The following is an 18,732-nucleotide window of genomic DNA, read 5'->3' as shown; positions in this document are numbered from 1 at the left end:
GATAAGAGTGATGTACTTAGGCTAGCTGCTAGTAGGTGCATGGAGCTGACAAGCCTGTACGTGCACTTGATTTCAACAGCAGCTCACAGAGTCAAGGGCAGGGAGAGGGCAGAGCCAAAACAGTAGGAAAAGCCAGTTCAATGTGACCAGGCAAGTTTGTGAAGTGAAAAATCCATTGTGGCTTACCCCTAGGGCATTGCTCAGACTCCCCTCTCAACGCTAAATATTTGTGTGTTAGCACTGGCAGGTGCTAGCCATCCCCTCTCAGATCCACGCACGAGTTAGGGCTTATCCTCTGAATGCCTCGACCACTGTGGAAAGCTTTTTCCCCCAGCAGAGGCTGGCTGCTAGCTGTCATGATCCAGGTAAGTCTCCTGGTTGTGAGAGGGGCCTGATGCAACCAAAGCCAGGTTCAGAATGTGGGATAAGGTTGGATCAGAGCCAGGAGCCATTAGCAAGCAGTGTGTCTGACACAACGGGCAGAACCTGACATTTTCAAAGGCGTAGAAGGACTTGAACAGAGCCTTGGTGAGGAGTGCAAGGCAGCTGTTTCATTCAGGCCTGCTGATAACAACCCTCTGTCCAGATTGGCTAGCGCAAACAGAGTAGGGGACCGCAAGGCAGCAAGAATACAAATCACTTCTTCGATAGTCTAAACTGAACTAAGCAAAAACTAGTGAACTGGCATTCTCTCATTCATTTCTCAGCTGATCAAGCCTCTAGTGGTTCAGTGTTTTCTGCTGGAAAGAATTTTAATGTCCTAAGCATGCATTAAAACTAATATGCATCCTCACGAAAGATCATATGACAGTATGGTTAATAAGCAAACTCTTTAGTTATCAGGAGGAGCCAGCAGTATGAACAGACAACAATCTAGCTAATGGCCCTAGCCATATCATTTACCATACAGCCCCTAGCAAGACACACACACACACACACAGGCTCTGGAGAAGGGACACTTTCATTACTCAAAAGATAACATTCCAACAATGCTTTTGAACCGGACGACTTTTTTTTTTGCTTGCAACGCCCACTGGGAATAAGCGCACAATTAGTGCATCAATTATGAGTGAGGAAAATGAAAACTCAGGTTATTTAATTCTCTTTTTCCACTTAGTGCTCAGATATAACTACCAAACAAAGCTTAAGAGCAGTGTTACTAACAGATGGAGGCACAGGCACTTAACCCTAACAGCACAGGCCCTTCATTCTGGGTTTTGCAAAATTCTTGGCACTAACACTCATTTCAATTATAAATCAGTGGAACAAATAAGTGATTTAAAAATCACTGGTGAGAAACCATCTGGCTTCGAATGTTACTTGATCTTAATCAGTCACAGATTCAAGTAGACTGTGCACTGGCGGCATACCTATTACACACTGACCATTGCAATCACCAAAAACAACAAGCCTGTACATCTGTGACTGTGGTTCGGTCCCATTAAAAACCCATCACACCCACTACAACCATGCTACACTTAGTGTGCACAAAACCCATTGCTATAATTGGTTCCACTGCACCCTTTACCCACTCTGGACGGGCCAACTGGCAAATGCAAACCACTCTGCAGTAACTGGAAAAGAACCATACCCCACTCATGTCTCAGAGACAATAAAGTGTGACAGACTGTTTCCAAACATGGGGAAGAAGTCAAAACATAGGGATTGCTTCAACCAGACAAGAAATAAGAGATAAAAGAGAAAAGAGAGGAAATGGGGAGAAATGATACAAAGTTCATCGCCCGTTACGGAAGGATAACAGTGATGACAGTGCAACTGTGGGCTGATGGAATCCTTCCAGAGAAGAGCGTGCAGTCTATCACGCCACAAAAACAGACAGGTGCGGTTACACAGCAGATCTGTTGTTTCTCAGTGACCGCAGTGAGGGCCACAATCATTACCTCGGCCGGAGAAGAAGAGAAACCACAGAGCCCGATATTCTGAGACTCCCAGGTGTTTAACAGCTAGAGAAAGTGAAACAGAAAGCAAGGGAGGAAAGTTTAAATGTGACTGTGAAAGTATGACTGAATGCAGTGTGTATGCATGGGGGGGACTGAGTTGAAGAGAGCATCTTGGAGATGTTTGTCATACCAGAGCGAAGATCATATCTGGACTGGGATGAGACTGAGAGAAAATGCTATAAGGGCCTTAAGGCTCTGAACACAAACACGCTGCCTTCTCGCCGAAACAGAACACACTCAAGACAGACTCGCTGACTCTCCCATAACTTGTGCTTTAAGGGAAAGAGAAGTATAAAAACACTCATTAGTATTAAATAGTACAAGAAATTGCAAATGAGAGCAGAGGCGAGGACTGGAAGACATTTATTAAAAAACATGATTTATAAGCAAAAAGTAAGTAATTATCCTCAGCCAAAGACAATAGAAACTCACAATCAGTCATAATTGTTTCTTGGTGTGACATGACTGCAGATAAAGGAAAACTATAATTGATATTCTGAACTGAGTTTTCTTAATTAAAACACTGATTATTCTGCTAAACAGACATTGACAACCACAGGCGCAGCACTGCCCTTTAGAAAAGGCACTTGCACAGCGTTAAACCGAGTTCCTTCGAGGCCCTCATTTTTGACAGCACGCTGTTGTCAGGGGATCGGGATGTTCATTGATATGTAAACAAACACAAAAACGGGAGTGCAGTTTTTATACGAGACAATCCCCAAACCAAGGACTTTTATTTGTTTTCTCCAATAAATGTCAAGTTTTATTAACAGATTGAGCCTCAGAGAGAGAGAGAGAGCGAGAGTGTGAGAGAATGGGAAAAGAGAGGCAGTGTGTAGACAACTGTGATGTTATTTTATATAAAAACCCTTAAAAAAAAATGTTCCAAATCCTTACTAAATCCTTATGTAGGAAAACTTTGGGGTTGAAGGGCTTGTGGATTACAAAGGTTGGACACCGAACAAAAGGCGCTTACTTAGAGCTGGAACTGGGCAAATAGGGGAGGCGGCTGAGGACAGCGCACTTAATGGAAGTGACAGTCAGCAGATATGCGCCAGTCCCCTTCATCCGCAATTGCACCCACCAGAAAAGAAAAGGGAAGAAAAAAAAACACCCTTTCCATCTACTGATTACAATACATCCTACCATACTGGGAGAGAGGTAGGTGAGGTGAGGGGGGGGTAGAGTGGGGTGAAATGAATAGACAGGGAGTGCTGCCGGGGCCTACTTTTAGATAGCGTGGTTATCAGCAAGAGAAAGCGAGAGAGAAACAAAGAGGAAGTTTGCTGCTGTTGTTTTATCTGGAAGCACATTAAACTGAGAGGGACACAGGGGACGAGACAGCAAGAGTAAAGAGAAAGGCCATTCAGAGGAAGGGAAGAAACTGTCTAAAGTCAAGCAACCTTCAGACACATCCCGTCCCTCTAACTCAAAGCTGCACACGCATGCACACTTTGCCCTTGGCTCAAAGTCATCCCTAGTTCATGGTCGCTGGCTTTGATAGGAGACTGGGCCCTGGAACGAGTTACTAACGACCCAGAAAGCTGCTTGTCGGGCTATTGGTGCAGTCTGATATGCGGGGAGAGAGGCTGTCACTGGAATGGAAACTGAATGTGGCCTTTGATAAAACACTCAAAGAAGGATAAAAACAGAACTGGAATTAGGCAACCCATTAGGCTATGATGGAAAGTAGGCAAGATAGAGACTGCCAGCTGATGGGACCTGGGGTAAATCCGAGCCCTTGTGGGTTGTCCTTGACCCTGTCAGAAATCAGGCTGAGGCCTGCATTGATAAACTGTTGAGCAGAGCACCTGCCAGGTGTAGGCTTGGAAAAAGATGAGTGGCATGTCAATGAGAGGGTCCCTCCACTCCCCTGCTGCCAAACATAGCACCCAAGCAGCCCGCCGGATCCAACTAATCAGAGAACTTAGCCGCTGACCTCTCCGTGGGCTCTATACCTTTTAATGAGATCCATGTCTTTGATTTGTCTAGCCGCCTGGAGGGAAAGGCAGATCATGCATAAGCTCAGACACACACAAACACATCAGCATTGCCAACTGTTGGACAGTTTCACATCAACACACTGTATGGACACAAAGACACAAGCGACGTCGAAATAATGAACAGTCTGTAATCCACTATGGCCAAGGGCTCTCATGCATGCGCGCCCATGCACAGAGGAAGTGGATACACAACGATGAGCTAGAACAACCACTGCCTGAGAACTAACTAAAGCCAGCCCAGCTAATCAGCACACACAAGAGCACACAGACCCACACAGACATAAGCCGAGCCCAGCTCAAGGACACGACACCCACCTTGTTAAGAGAAGGCCAAGGGAGGTGCAGGTGAGATTGGATCCAGACATGCTTGCTCACAGATAGAATTGAATTATTGATCAGCCAACAGATTGTGTTATGAGGAATTCATGGATCCATGCTTGGGCTGCCCAGCTCCCTGAGGCTGAAAGACAGACTGTGTGTGGACTCACTATACATGTATACATTTGTGTATGTGTGTGTGAATGGGTGTGTGCTAGGGAAGCCTAGGGGAGGCAGGCAGCCCTGGTCAAAGTCTGAATTATTTTCTGTGGGCAGAGTGGGCAGTGTGAGCTCGCACTTAAGCAAGACAGAGCAAACAGTGAATCGATCAAGCTGGCTGGGGTGATGCATACAGAAGGAAGGCCTCATCCTTGCTGCGATGAGAGGGCTTTAACTGCTCACACACTGAGTGGCTTTTTCACTGGCACTCAGGCAACAGCACAATCCTCAGCTCTTAATACTACCAAAGGAAAGGGAGGAAATGGGATTTTTATTCGTTTGAACGCCACGGGTGGTCTGCAGCTCGTAATAATACACTAAAATCCAGGGTCTAACTTAGGTTGTGTTCTGTTATCAGCATCAACCTTGTCCAACATGAAGTGCGCACCATGACACAAAATTACTGTGGGACTGTATTCTGTCACAAGGCTGTGACGCTTAAAAAGGCAACATTTCCTTAACAGTCATGCACAAAATGAGGAACTGGACAGGGGCAGGATGTTTTTTGCACACCTGATCACTTTTTCCAAAGCGTAACCTAGCTCTTCAAATAAAAGAAAGAAACACCAGTCAAGTCACTCAAATACAATCTAATCAGATTTCACATACTGAGACAAAAACAAAGACACTTTATCACTTGTAATTATACCATATTTAATAATCTCACTGGTTTTCAGTAATTAGGACTTGTTTGTTTATATCTCATGTGGAGAACAGATGTGTCGTTTTAACACACTGTTCAAGAGAGATAGGGTTTTGTTTTCTGTAAGTCTGAAGGTGGAGAGATGCGTAATAACCTAGTGGGATGAAGATGTGACTTTGTTTCTTCCATTACCCGAAGAGGAGGCCAACTCCGTATTACTAATTAAACAAAGAGGACACAGAGGAATGCATGACGACATTTTGATGGCTGACAGAAACAGGGACTGGGAATGAAACGGAACAGAACCCGGATAAAAATATAATAATAATACAAAAGAAAAGAAAAAACACTGGCTGAGGGAGATGGAGAGACATGTCAATGGTTGTGTACTGCTGATCTAAACAAGGACGACAGCAGGACCCTTACTGAGGTCTAGAATGGTAGTTAAATGACTACTTTGGCCCGATCACTGCAGCAGTCGGCACCAGTCTACAAGTAAACAAGCGACTACGGCTCTTACACCCCACCTGACATCCATCTGTTACTGGAATTTTGCACACTTCTCCTCCGCATCCAATTGAAAGAGGATAGGAGTAAAAGAGGAAAATGTTTCCTGGTGAGACTTGTGTGATTTTGGGATCCAATTTGGCAGAATGTTTTCTGTAAACAGCGTATCTGCAGCTTGTTTTCAGAAAACGCACTAGAGAGCAGCATTAGGCCGTTTCATTGTGTAGGGAGAAAACAGACAAGGTCTTAGTAATAAGGTTCTGTAACCCCAGCAGCAGATCTGCTCTTGCTAATGACTGTAATTAAAGAGCCCAGCTTCAATGAGGGACTTGACGTGGGATAAGCTCAGAAGGGACGTAGAATAGACGTAGTTACAGCAGATGGAGGTAACCACAGGGCTGAGTTTAAAAACTTTGAGGCTGAGCATATCGGAGGCTGAGTGGTAGGTTAGCATGCTACGAGAGCTTGTAAATATTTAGGCATTCTTACAAGGGTATGTGGCTACGACTCTGATGTCATTTCTCCAAGGTCTGTCATTTGCTTCGGAGGCCGAAAACCAAGTGTAGGCAGTGTAAACTGATCCGCTGAAAAGGGAATATTGGGAAACAGTGTGTCACAGGACAAAAATAAAATACGCACGAAGTCACTGGTGTGACCATCATATGTCTGACTAACTGTATATTGCACAAGAGATGAAAGTAGGAAATGCAAGATACCACTTTTACAGGATATGCAGACATCAGCATAACAGAACAACTTCCTTTTTTTTTTTTTCTGGCTAAAAAAGTTGAGAGGGGAAACAAAACTGGGAAGCTTTGAGGCTGCCCAGATGAGTCAGTGAGGAATAATGCATGTCATCACAGCTGCGTGAATAGGAGAGCGAGGCTGGGGGGCAAGCGAAGACACCCAAGACATAGAGCTATGATGACACCTCCACAGATCTGCATTTCAGAAGACAGCTCCGAGCCCCAGGCAGGTTTGAAGCACCGGGATTAATAACCACGTACACTACAGACACACCGAGTAAGAAAAGACAAAGAACAGAGTTGAAAAAAGATCAGACAGGGAGAAAAGTTATGGGGAGCAAGAGAAGAGATAGAGACTGCTGATAAAGAGAACTAAGAGAGATGATGATGTTAACAGGAAATTATAAACTGAATGTAGTGGGTACACCTAAACTGAGGGTCATGGCTGGTTGATTTTGAACAACTGAATTTCCTCTATATCACCACCAAACCAGGAGTGTACAGTCTACCGCTGCAGGTCTGCTTTTAGTCCACCACAATGCCTCAATGTGACAAGGTCAAAACTCAGGTAAAGACCTGACTCATACTAATGCCCTCTAAAAATTTGCAACTGCAAAAAAACAAAAACAAAAAAGTCTGCAAGAAACCAAACCATAGCAAAAGCTCACCACCAGGCTTTTCATTTGTTTTTCTGCTTCATCTTTTTCCCCCCGTGGGATCATTTTGCTGCTGCACGGGGCAGCTAATCTTCCCATGCAGATCAATTTAAAAAAAAAACTTTAGAAAAAAAAAAATATATAGTTACCTTAGCAAATCCTGCCACAGACTAGTACCCACAAATTTTATTGTCCAGTGGTTACCAGAAAAAACATCAGTCTCTAAGGTTACGGCAGTATCTTTGGCAGCGTTATTACTGCTGCTGCTGAGACTGCTACCACAGTAAAACGGTCTGTCAGTTTACAGATGAGAAGCAACAGAGCCAGTGGCATTTAACTAGATTCACATCAACTTTAACAATTGCTGTATGAACAGATTTTAATAGGTCCCCCTTGGATCATAGGCAGCTGAAAGGCCAAGATACCCACCTCATTTAACAGAGACAAGGACATGATACTGACCAAAAAGGATTTAATTTTCATAACACCATTTCAAAATGGAATGTAATAAAGGCAGATAACCTTGCCTCTACAGTATACTGTATCTCCCCAGCCTTATGAAAAAGGTTGTGTTTAGATCTAGATCGTGCAGGAGATGTACAGACGCAGGAACTGTCTGTATTTATGTCACGTTCTGCTGAATATGCTACATTGTAAATATGGCTACATAGTAATATCTGATCTCTCCTTCATGCTTTCATTTCATTAAGCATTCTATTCTGTTTTAAATGACATAACCGTCAGCAGCAAGTAAGTGTTAAAGGAGGACTGCAAGCTTCTCACTAACAAGCACAGGTATTTGGAACATCTCATCTCTCCATATTTTGACTGAAACAGACAACCAAGGGACAGACACCCAACCTCCAGCAGTGCTGCCACCCCCATGTCCACTTCCATCTGCCAGCAGGTTTCCAGCAGATGCCAGAGATAATAAGGCCAGCATATGGTTTCTCTTACTATTTTAGTGTTCATACCTCCAGACATTACTGTTTTAACACTTCAACGATAATCTGAATTTAAATGAGGTTCATTATTTTTAAGACACTCTGATGAGAACATTCAAAAAAAAAAAATTAAAAAAAAAAAAGGAAAATGAAGTTGCGACATGAGAGTTTGGATAAATATTGAGGATTCCACTATTCCACACTTTACACATACATTTCTAGCCATTTAACTTAAGGTGTAAATAGGAGTTGTTTCTGATGTGAAAACCAAACAATAAAATGTATTTTTATTCAAATATTTTATTTCCTATTTAAATGTATTGAATTTGGTGTTACTGACACATTACTGTAATGTTTTTCTGTAAAGCAGGAATATGATACACTCAACACATAAACAGCTCCTAAATTCAGTAATCACAGTTATTAATGAAACAGTAATCTATTAAAAGCAATTCAATTACCTGCTTTTTAATGTGGGTTTATGCAACAGTCATCTCAGTTTGTGTGGGAGAGCGGTGTACCAAAAATGGCAGAGCAGCGCACAACTTCTGAGTGGTGGAGGGGTGCACCTTACTGTAAATTCATTGTGGCGAAGGGAAAGTAAGTCACGGCAATGTGCAGACTATGGCCAGGCCACAAACACAAGTACACAACATCGAATCCTTCCAAGCACCTACAAAGGTGACATGCTAAGAAAATAAAACTAACAGCAAAAGACGCAACATACAGAGTGATGCTCAAGCTGACCCCAACCAAGACATCAATGCTTTATTTTCAACAGGTAACGAAAGGAGATGAGCGGTCTTGTAGCACTGTAACAGGAATAAACTGTGCAGAATCACTGCTGCTCTTGTTTTCACTAACTTTGTGTGTATCTGTGTATAGCCTCCTTATTAAGAAGGGGATTTGTGCTGAAATTTGAGGTTTGCCTGTATATTTTGTTAATTGGCAGTTACATTACAAAGCATCTCAAGTCATATAAATGAAATAAAAAAGCATCGTCTCATCTTCGATATCTTAAAGTCTGATGAGATGCGAGTCATCTTTTCCTCAGTGAGTAAATAAGTAAAGTAATGCATTTTTTTTTTTAAATTATGAAGTAAATTACATTACTTTGCTCAAGTAATAATTCTTACTAACACTGTTGGTAACAAAATAAAACCTATTGTTTTTTTTATATACCCAATTCATTTAAAAGAAGTCTGTATGTTTCACTAAAGGCTGGACGCAGACTCTGTAAGTGAGTTCCAAAGATTCAGACGGATCATTCATCTCTTTAACAAAGTTACACTGGCACAGGACATCCCTCTGTGTCTTCCTCAGTTTGCCACATTATGGTCCCCCCACCTCTTCCTCACAGGTTAGTGTGACCTTCATCTCCAGCTGCTGCTAGTGTAGTGACCCCTTACACGTCTGTCACCAACCATTTCTGGCTGAGGCTCACGTTCAGTACTTCATAATTAATCGCCCAGTATTCATACAAAAAATAAAAATAAATAAATAAATAAACATTAAGAAAAAAGAAAAAGAGGGCCAACACTCAAGAGCAACTACCAAATTAACATAAACCAGCAGGACGTCATTTTAGCTGTAAAGCAGAGGTGATAATTAAAAATGATCTTGGCGGGAGTAAATTGGTCAGTTTGAGGATTAGCTGTGAAATGACTCAGTTGGATAAAAATGAATTGTACTCTCTGGTGCCTTAGCTAGGATTAAATGGTACTCAACATAGAGTAACTCTCAGTCAAGAACAAAAAGTGCAGTGAAAATGCATTACAGGTGGTACAAGTAGCTCTGCACAGTTTTTATTATTCTGAGGTTTCCGGGAGTCCCTTTTAAACCTGGATCTCTTTGACAAAGATATATCAACGGGCCGACAAATCCTGCTCAGCCACCTCAATTTGCACAGAGTTAAGCATCATCTCATCTTCGATATCTTAAAGTCTGATAGATGTGTGTCGTCTTTTCATCCTAACGCTAGGGAGGTGGACTAAACGTCGCCTGTCACATTCCAACTGATTGAAGCAAGCACGAACGACTTCCCTCTGAAGTGTGTAAATGGATACTTTTTTTGATAGCAATATGTGCCAGACTCAATTACCAAAGCAAAAAATAAATTAACTTGCTGCTCTCTTTTCTCCTGCCAATACAAAACTTGTGAAGAACGCATCGCGCTAAGATGAATCAAGGTGCCCCCTGACTGTCATCGCTTGTGATAAATGTTCAGATACTCTCCTCTGTGCTGTCAGGCAAAATGACTCACTGGGTGTTAACCTTTGCCAGTGGTCTAAGTATGTGGGTTGGTTGACGTGCTTCCAGTAAGCAGACACATCAGTAGCCTGTGTGTCAGTTTCAACCAGTCAGCTCAGGTGCTACGGGGAAGCTGGTGAGAGGAGGGAGACCGAGACAGACATCTGTATTCTCTACCCATCACTGAGTTCAGCCCTGTTGTTCCCCAAAACACCCTTTGAACAGCAGTGCAGATGATGATTTCCTCTGGGCTAACTTTCGTATTGCAAAATAAGTATGCGCTTAGCTCTGAATACATCATATCACATCAGTTTTCTCCTCTGCTCTCTCAAAAGGACATGGGATATCTCAGTTCTTCTGCAGAACATCCTGCCCAAAATCTCTTAACTAAGCAATAAAAGGAAGCTCCCTATGCAAATAACTGAGCTCCTTCAGGAATGTGAGCATATTTACAATATTCATCATGTTCCTCTTACGCCTTAAGCACAGCGAGACTAAGGAAGAGTCACAATGTTTAAAAGGTAGAGGTGAGGACAGAGGGAGAGCAGAATGGGCAAGACTGGGGGGGGCAAAACAGTTAAAGTATGCAGCAGCATGGAGGAAAGTTTTTCTGACTGTGTGGTATGTGATATGGTACGATATGGGATAAAAGTTGATAGTTGATATGGTATAAAAGTGTGCGTTGATAAGGTGTCATGATTGTTTTAGTGGTAAAAGTACACCTCACTGAGCTGTACTTAACCATTTTATCTGTGAACTGCTGCAAGCAGACCAGCTTAAAGTGCTGCAGTGAACTTAATGTTGTGCTCGGTTGCTGGAGCTGGGTGCAGTGTCTTGCCTTGGTATCTTCCTCCACAGTGTCCATCTCATAGCCTGCTGCTGAGGGAGCCGGAGGTGAAAACTACGCTGGTAAAAACTGGAAAGTTTGTTATGTCATTCTGACATAACAAACTTCTGAAGTGTCATTCTGAAGTGGATGTGGAAGCCGACAAGTGTTGAGTCGCAAGGGCTTCGTATCACGCTGATACAAAAATCTAGAAAACATGATGGCACTAAAGATGCCATGGCTACTGGAGTACCTATGGACATGTGGAACGACAGCAACAGGTGTGATGTGTAGTTGTGCATAAAGAAATTTAAGGTTTGATTCAGACAATCGGTGACAGTTACAGACAACCAAAGGCCAGCGTGCAAACTTTGTCATATTGTTTGAAGGCAAGGAGGAGACACTTTAAATTTTTCAAAGACCTGCATCCCGAGTGTCAGTTGTTTAAACTTAATGACACCAAAATGCATATAATGGCCGTGTGTAAATTGCCAGGGCTGCTATCTGTCAACACTGAGGTGCCTATGGCTCGGGAAGGAGAGTGGATGTCCAGTAATCACAAGGTCACTGGCCCAGTCCCTGGCTTCTTCCTTTCAAAGTGCCCTCCAGTAAGATATTGAGCCTCAGATTAGTGTATGACTGTGCATGAGTGGTTAGTAAGACTAGAAAACTATTTTTATATGAATTTGTTTTAGAAAACAGTGCTTATAAAGGCTACTGTCAGCTTGTTTAGGCGAAAGCAGCCAAGCTCACCCTTCTGGTGTTTGTGTGTTTTAGCACAGGAGGTTTATTGGTATTGGTACCAAATGCCATATATCTAGTAGCATGACCTCCGCAGTACAAACAACACCAAATCAGGTCAAGACGGTGGTGTAACGGCAGGAAATCTGTTGAGAAGATAGTTTAGGACAAGGCCATGAAATCCAAGGACATGGGTAGCAACTGTAAAGCCCAGTGGCGATAAGATCAGAAATCCACCTCAGCATGACGTCCCTTCATCACAGGATAATCCTCAGACATGAAAAGACGAGCCTATCTCCAATCTAAAGGAAATCTCTAATGCCAAGCTGACACACCCTTCAAGCATTTGCCCACACTCCCCTGAAACCTATGTGTGTTTTAGTTAAGCAAGAGGAAGAAGGTAATGCGCATGGATCTTTCCCGTGCATGCCGCACCTACTTTATGACCAATGAGTTTACAAAGTTCAGTCGGAAGAGAGAAATACTGTGCAAACAATATTCAGCAGTAACGCTGCTTAAAGTGAAAAAAGATCCAACAGATACACACAAATACAATTGTGACTCAGATTACATACTATGTTTATTAGGGTCAGACAAAAAAAAAAAAAAAAAAAAAGATTAACTAGTACACTGCAATAAACCTCTTCCACTGAATATACGTGTTTAATGGATCAGTTTGTTTAGGGCTGAATTTGCTGCAGAGAGCAGAAATTGGATTGCTTGTTACTTACGAAGATTATGGTTTCATTTTTTTAAATGAAAATGACAGAAGTCAGTAATCCAGCGCAAAGTAAACACACACACAAAAAGACCGTGGATTAGTTTTAAATTCATTTGACCTCAAAAATATTGCCAAACTGGTGCGTGTAAGAGATGACATGGTTTCAAATAGGAGCAAAAACTGCCCGGCACTCTGGAGTTACAGGATGAACTTTAGCTCACCCAAAACACACAGGAACTTTACAGCTGAGCGCTCGCTGACCAATGATTCACTACCTGTTTCTCAGCTGGTCAGAGGCTATTCACTAGATCCAAAAATACACCCAGTGGATCACATCACAAAGTTCCATTTTCAAACCTAGCAGCGTATTACCCATAAAAAGGGGGTGAGGGGGTTGTCAGGGTGAGGGCTCATGGAAATGCTTGCTTTGTTTGTTGCTTTCCTATTACAGTGCATGAGCTTGCATTCGGCTTTCGGGATTGTTTTTGCAGAATCCTGAAACACTAACATGACCTGAATGAGAAATGTCTCCTATTCAGTTGTCCTGAAAAGAGCATCTATGATGAAGAAGCGTGGTACGCTTGTCTTCTTCACCCTTGCGGGGAGCAGGAGAAAGCATTTATCACTGCTCTCCTCTCCGCAGATAAGGTGTCTCTATTTATTCAGAGCAGAAAAGATAAAACACTGAATGAAGCATTGTGGGACAGAGTGAGAAAAAGAAAGACGAGAGAGATGGCGGGGGAAAAAAAGGGAAAGGACAAGGAAGCAGCTTGGTTCTCAATTGCCTGTGTGTGTGTGTCCATGTGAGCACATGGCATTTATCCCTGTGCAGTCAGGATACTGGAGGCTGACCCCTGCACTAACACCCTTCCAACTACTACTACTACTACTACTACTACTACCACCACCACCACCACCAGCCACCTTTCTTGCCTTCGTGTTTCCTTTCATGCTAATAATCCATTCCCACTATGAGACCACTTGTATAATGTTATTTAATGAGAACAGTCCCCAGGGGATGGAGCATCCTACATACAGTAGACCTCTCCACAGGGTGGTGATTGGGGGGGGTCAAGGACTGTTAATAAAAGCACTATTTAGAAAGGCAACAAGACAGTACAGTGGTCTGTTGAGGGCTGCGCCAGGGACTGAGAGATACAGACTGACAGAACTACACAGGAGATTCAACAGGGACATGAATAGCGCTTCTGTCTCCTTGTTCTCCACAAGAGAAACAAGACAGGGAGCAAAAAAAAAAAAAAAGGAAAAGAAAAACAAACAGAAGGCATAGCTCACTACTACTTCTGTCTCCTCTGATGTTGATGTACAATCTAGTGTCCAGATGTGAGGAACAAGGTTCACACGCCCATTTCTCACTGAAATTGCCTGTGTAAGGGGACAGACGGCTCCTCGGTCGTCTGCTAAGATGCTATGGCTGCAGCGCTCCTGAGATGAAAAGCATGCTTGAGAGGGGAAAGAATGTCTTCCAGAACAATCAGCTGTCGAGTTTGAGAAAAGTAGAATAAGTTTGCACCCAGACAGTCGTAACAGCAACTATAGGTTGGAATGAGATTGAAAATTCCTGAGGGACAACAAATGACGGCGCTGTGGACACTATTTGAAATTTTTAAGAAAACTAAACAGCACCTTAAACGTATTTAACTCTCTTTTGATGTTCTGCCTGTTCGTGAAAGCACGCGTGTTTTTGCAGCACATTTTTTTTTTTTTTTTTTTTTTAGGGCACATACATATATACACCACGCTGAAATGTCACGATAACTAAAATAATAACCAAACAACAGCGGCGTTATTTCAGCGTAGCGGCGTTCCTGGTGCAAGGTTTACGCTCCCATGCTCCATCAATCGGGCGTGTAATAAGCTGTACAAACTTGGTTCCACATGCACAAGAGTCTGAAATTGACTCTGCGTTTAAACTGTGAAGCAAACAGTCCCAGTCCCGCTCTGACGGGATACACCATCATCTCCCCCCCCCGGAACTCACCTTGAAAGGAAAAGAGCGAAGAGAGTAGTGGCACAAGCGCGAACAGTTCCAACACCGAAGAATCCCGCTGGTTAAACAGTAACAAAAAAGAAAGACGTCCGTAAGCAAGTTTACATTTTACTCTCCTCACTCGTCCTGTGAGGGGGGGATTCAGAAAGGCACTATTCCGTAGGAAAACGGACTACTTGGTTAAACGATTTATCAATTCCCGCTGAGAGGCGACGCGAAGAACTCTTCAACAAAAGAGTCTGTTGCTTAGAATTTCGGGACTTTCTCCACGCCCAGGTGCCGAGTCACATGGTAGGTTAGTTTCCAGGTGTGTGTGTCTCCGGTAGCTGCGGATCAGTTGGCAGCAACACACCTGTAGGATGCGCTCATGCGCTCGCGTTGACTGTCATCTCGTTTGAAAAGGCGGAGGTTGTACATAGGGATGAAAAAGAGGAAAGGGATGAAGAAGGAGGGAGGGAGGGAGAGAGAGAGAGAGAGACGCGCGCACTGAAGGCGAACCGACACCGCCGGGAACGCACAAGGAAGTAGCCAGACCCCCTCCTACTCCACTCTGCCGGCAAAGCCGCTGTACGTGGACACAACAAGCGGGAAGTATGGAGGCAGGGAGGGGGGGCTACTTGTATCGTCTGTTCGCTGACGCACCGAAATATTTCCGCGGGCGATGGGAGCGGTGTAGTGACAGCCCCGTGCTGTGGTTTCCAAATTGTGGTCCGGATTCATGAGTCTGCGGGGGTGGTTTCAGGTCAATCCAGGCAGTGCTCGTAGAAAATTGTTAGGAATGAATAGAAAATTGCCCACTAGGTTTCGGTTTCACTTAGCCCACCTTACCAGAGTATATGGTACACTATATGCACAGTTCTGCCTAGTTATCGTTAGCTACTGTATATCCCAGAAATTGAGACCGACTTGCAAGAAATGATATGTCAGGAATTTTCCTGACCCATGACAATCAAAATTTTAAGGTAAAAGTTAAGAAACTAGTTCCCAAGGGGAAAAAAAAAACTAGTCACATGGTAGCCTCAGATGATTTATATTTTTATTTCATAAACAGTTATATACTGCTGAGAGCTTTGCCACCAAAATAACGTAACAAAGGCTTTGCCAACAACATGCATGGTAGAATAGGATAACTGTATATTAAAAACAACGCAATGGCTTGTTTTTTTAAAAACTGTGGCATCCCAGTAAACCAATGATGGTGTGGCATTGAGCCATCATGGACCATAAAAGGACCCTGAAGCAATAGAGTTATCACTCAAGCTATTTTAATATCTTTCTCCCACTCATGTCACAATACTATGTGGAGAGAAAAAAAAAAAAAAGCAGATGGGCGTGCAAAAGCTGTCAGCAATCCAAATTCTTCCTGTTGCAACTCAACATCTGTATTTTATTTACTCTTGCCTCTCAAAATAGATTCTTTTAAGCTATTAACTCAATTATTCCAGATTTTATGAGGGAAGAAAAGCCCATTATGTGTCGAACTGTAGGTTATAGACTCCTCTTCAGGTTGAACTGTTGACAAGGAGGCCTGTCAGTTCTCCAGAGAAAGACACATTGCTGTTGAGTTGTCATTTGCTGATCCTGTGAGATTCCTCCAACAAGTTTTCACTGACATTGCATCGGAGTGGCAGCAGAAGCCTCAGTGTCAGCTACCTTTAAAGCAAACTGACAGTCACAGTAAATTAGCTGTCAGTATATCGTAAACAATAGGCGCACCGCTGTTATATTTTAAGTGGCTAAATATAATTTTGTTAATTGCCCTCACTCTGGTAAACAGCAAAACAAGACATAAATAAACCACTAGTATTCCATACAAATGAATACAGATTAATGTGGCAAGGGAATCCTGGGATATTGCTTGGTTTAAAAATATTCTCAAAAGCAACCACTCCTCATTTATTTACAATTCACTGAGCCCCATTTGACTATGTCCTTACAAGAGCTGTATTAGTATAGTCATTATACCACAAATTATTGGTGTGCTCGCTGTACCTTGGCTGTGAATCGTTAATCACGAGGAGTATCATTTTGCAGCTCTTAAATCCAGCTATGTTTTAGAGAGTGAAACAATCTCTCATTGGCCCGTGACACTGCAGAAACCTTTGAATCAGCCATATGTTTTCATCTTTTATCAGCTTCACAGATTCTTGACACATCCATGCAGCAAGGGACTGAAAGTGGCATTGATTTCAGATATGGGCCATATGTGTTGTAAGCGCTCTTTAAGCTTGATTGGCTCTTTCTCACTCAAGAGGTTATATGAGTAGCTTATTTTTTTTTTGCCTTAGAGCCTAATATCACATAACATTGCAATTTGGCACACTGAGTTTTCTGACACTGTGTCATGCCTTGTTGTGTGGCTGTGTGTCAGGTTTTGAGAGTGATTTATGGGCATGCAAATGAGAGTGTCTGGTGAATGAGGAGATGTGCTGCCTTTGCCCAGCAAGCCCTGGAGCAAAGACTGGAGACAGCGTGGGGGTGTGAGTCAGTCCCTAAGTGCTGACACAGGCACAGAGCTGGTGAAGATTCACAGAGCAAGATGGGGAGATGGCCTTCACAGGTCCTCACATTGACTGATGAGATCAAGAAGAAAGTAGGCCAAGCCAGACAAGTGTCAAGGAAACAGACACCCAGAGATAGAGTGAGAGAGACAAACACCTTCCAATCACACGTCGGACTGGGAGAGTGGAAAGTGGCGGGGTAGAGCTGGATTGTTTTGGGTCTGAGTTCAATATGTCCAAATCTGTTTGTCTAAAGAGTAATGAGGCTGCTGAGTCGTGGAACATGCTAGCCCAGGGGATCTTAGTAGAGTCCAAGTCAAGGCTCTCTAAATTCACTGAAGTGGAACAGAAGTTCACTTTGTTCTACTAGATAGCCTGACTGTGATGACATTTTGATCAATGCGCCTATACCTCGCCTTTATGTTGCTTGAATAGTGATGATCTGTTATCATGCCGGTGTCAAACACTACCATTTGTCACGCAGTGTCCCTCAGCTGGTCTTGGCAGTAAAATGTTTGACTATCAACATATTATACAATGTAATTTATGGCACAGCATTTCAGCTGTCCATAATGATATAGTGGTCATATTACATTCAAGGTTCAGAGTTCAAAGTCTGTTTGCCATGTGGACAGACTGCCCTCTGTTGGCCACAGCTTGTATTGTTTTATAACCAATTTATAACAAACAGGAGCATAACATAAGTCCTCCTCTTTAGCATTCATAACTAGAATCAGATTATTTAAATGGTTGCATGCTTATTTAAGGTAGTTGCATGCTTATTTAAGAGGTTCCCTCTGCTTATATCACAGTCTAACTGCAGTTTGCCCAGTGCATCCTGTATGGTCCACGTGGCCTCACTCTGAGGGGTAATAGAGGGGGTTTTACTAAGTGTCTGTTAATTTGTTAATTGTAGGGCTATGCATGTTTTAGCCATTACAGTCCTGTGCTAGTTGCACATTTCGCATCTATCTTTGCGTAAAAATCATATATGCGAATGCAAATAAAGACAACGCAATCAGGTAAAGCTCATAAATCGTTAATCGTGAACAAACAGCATAATGTATTTGATTACACTGTGCTGCTTTCACTGTAGCTCTTTTTGTTTGTTTATGTATATCACTTATTACAAACAGCAATAACATTGGTACAATATAAAGAAATGGACAGAAGGCACTGCAGCATGTCTTGTTTTTGGATTGTTTATTGAGGTTAAGGTAAACTGATTGCATTATGCCGAGTCTCAGAGACTTATCACGCCATTTCCCCCCTCACACAGATGGCATATGGAGTTCACATGGCTTTATTCCTCACTAGAAATAATAAGACTCCCACAGATGAAACTGTGTAAATCATATGCCATTTGGTAAATAGCACAAATCATTTGAGCTTGGCTTTCATACAAAAATCCATACAGCATTAAATTTTAATAGAGGTGGCTGGTTCCTGGCCATTTTATTGCTGCGTGACTGTCAGTGTGTGTGCATCTCAATCACCTCTTCAGTAAAGAAGAAGGATGTTAAAATATTCTGCACATTCTCATAACTGTGCCCTTGTGCTCCTGCTACGTAGCTGTATTGTCACTATCTTATCAGTCTTGTTATTCCCTTTATCACCGGGTGAAGGTTGCCAGATATACTGTTGTGGCAAACGTAAAGACGGAGAGACAACAGATGGAGCAGTTC

At 42.8% G+C, this 18,732-nt stretch overlaps 1 protein-coding gene across 1 annotated transcript in view; it reads right to left on the bottom strand.

Annotated features, from left to right (window-relative positions):
• Positions 1-15,118, bottom strand: part of plxnb2b (plexin b2b) — a 128,821-nt gene extending 113,703 nt beyond the window's left edge. The window contains exon 1 of the mRNA XM_030730891.1: positions 14,538-15,118. The gene's annotated coding sequence lies outside the window, so the exon portion shown is untranslated. The remainder of the gene's footprint in view (positions 1-14,537) is intronic.
• Positions 15,119-18,732: the final 3,614 nt, after the last annotated feature.

This window comes from Archocentrus centrarchus, chromosome 6, assembly GCF_007364275.1.
Source record: "Archocentrus centrarchus isolate MPI-CPG fArcCen1 chromosome 6, fArcCen1, whole genome shotgun sequence".
In the NCBI taxonomy this organism is placed as follows: Eukaryota; Metazoa; Chordata; class Actinopteri; order Cichliformes; family Cichlidae; genus Archocentrus; species Archocentrus centrarchus.
Note: the sequence above shows the minus strand (reverse complement) of the source record. Positions and strands in the feature narration are given on the sequence as shown.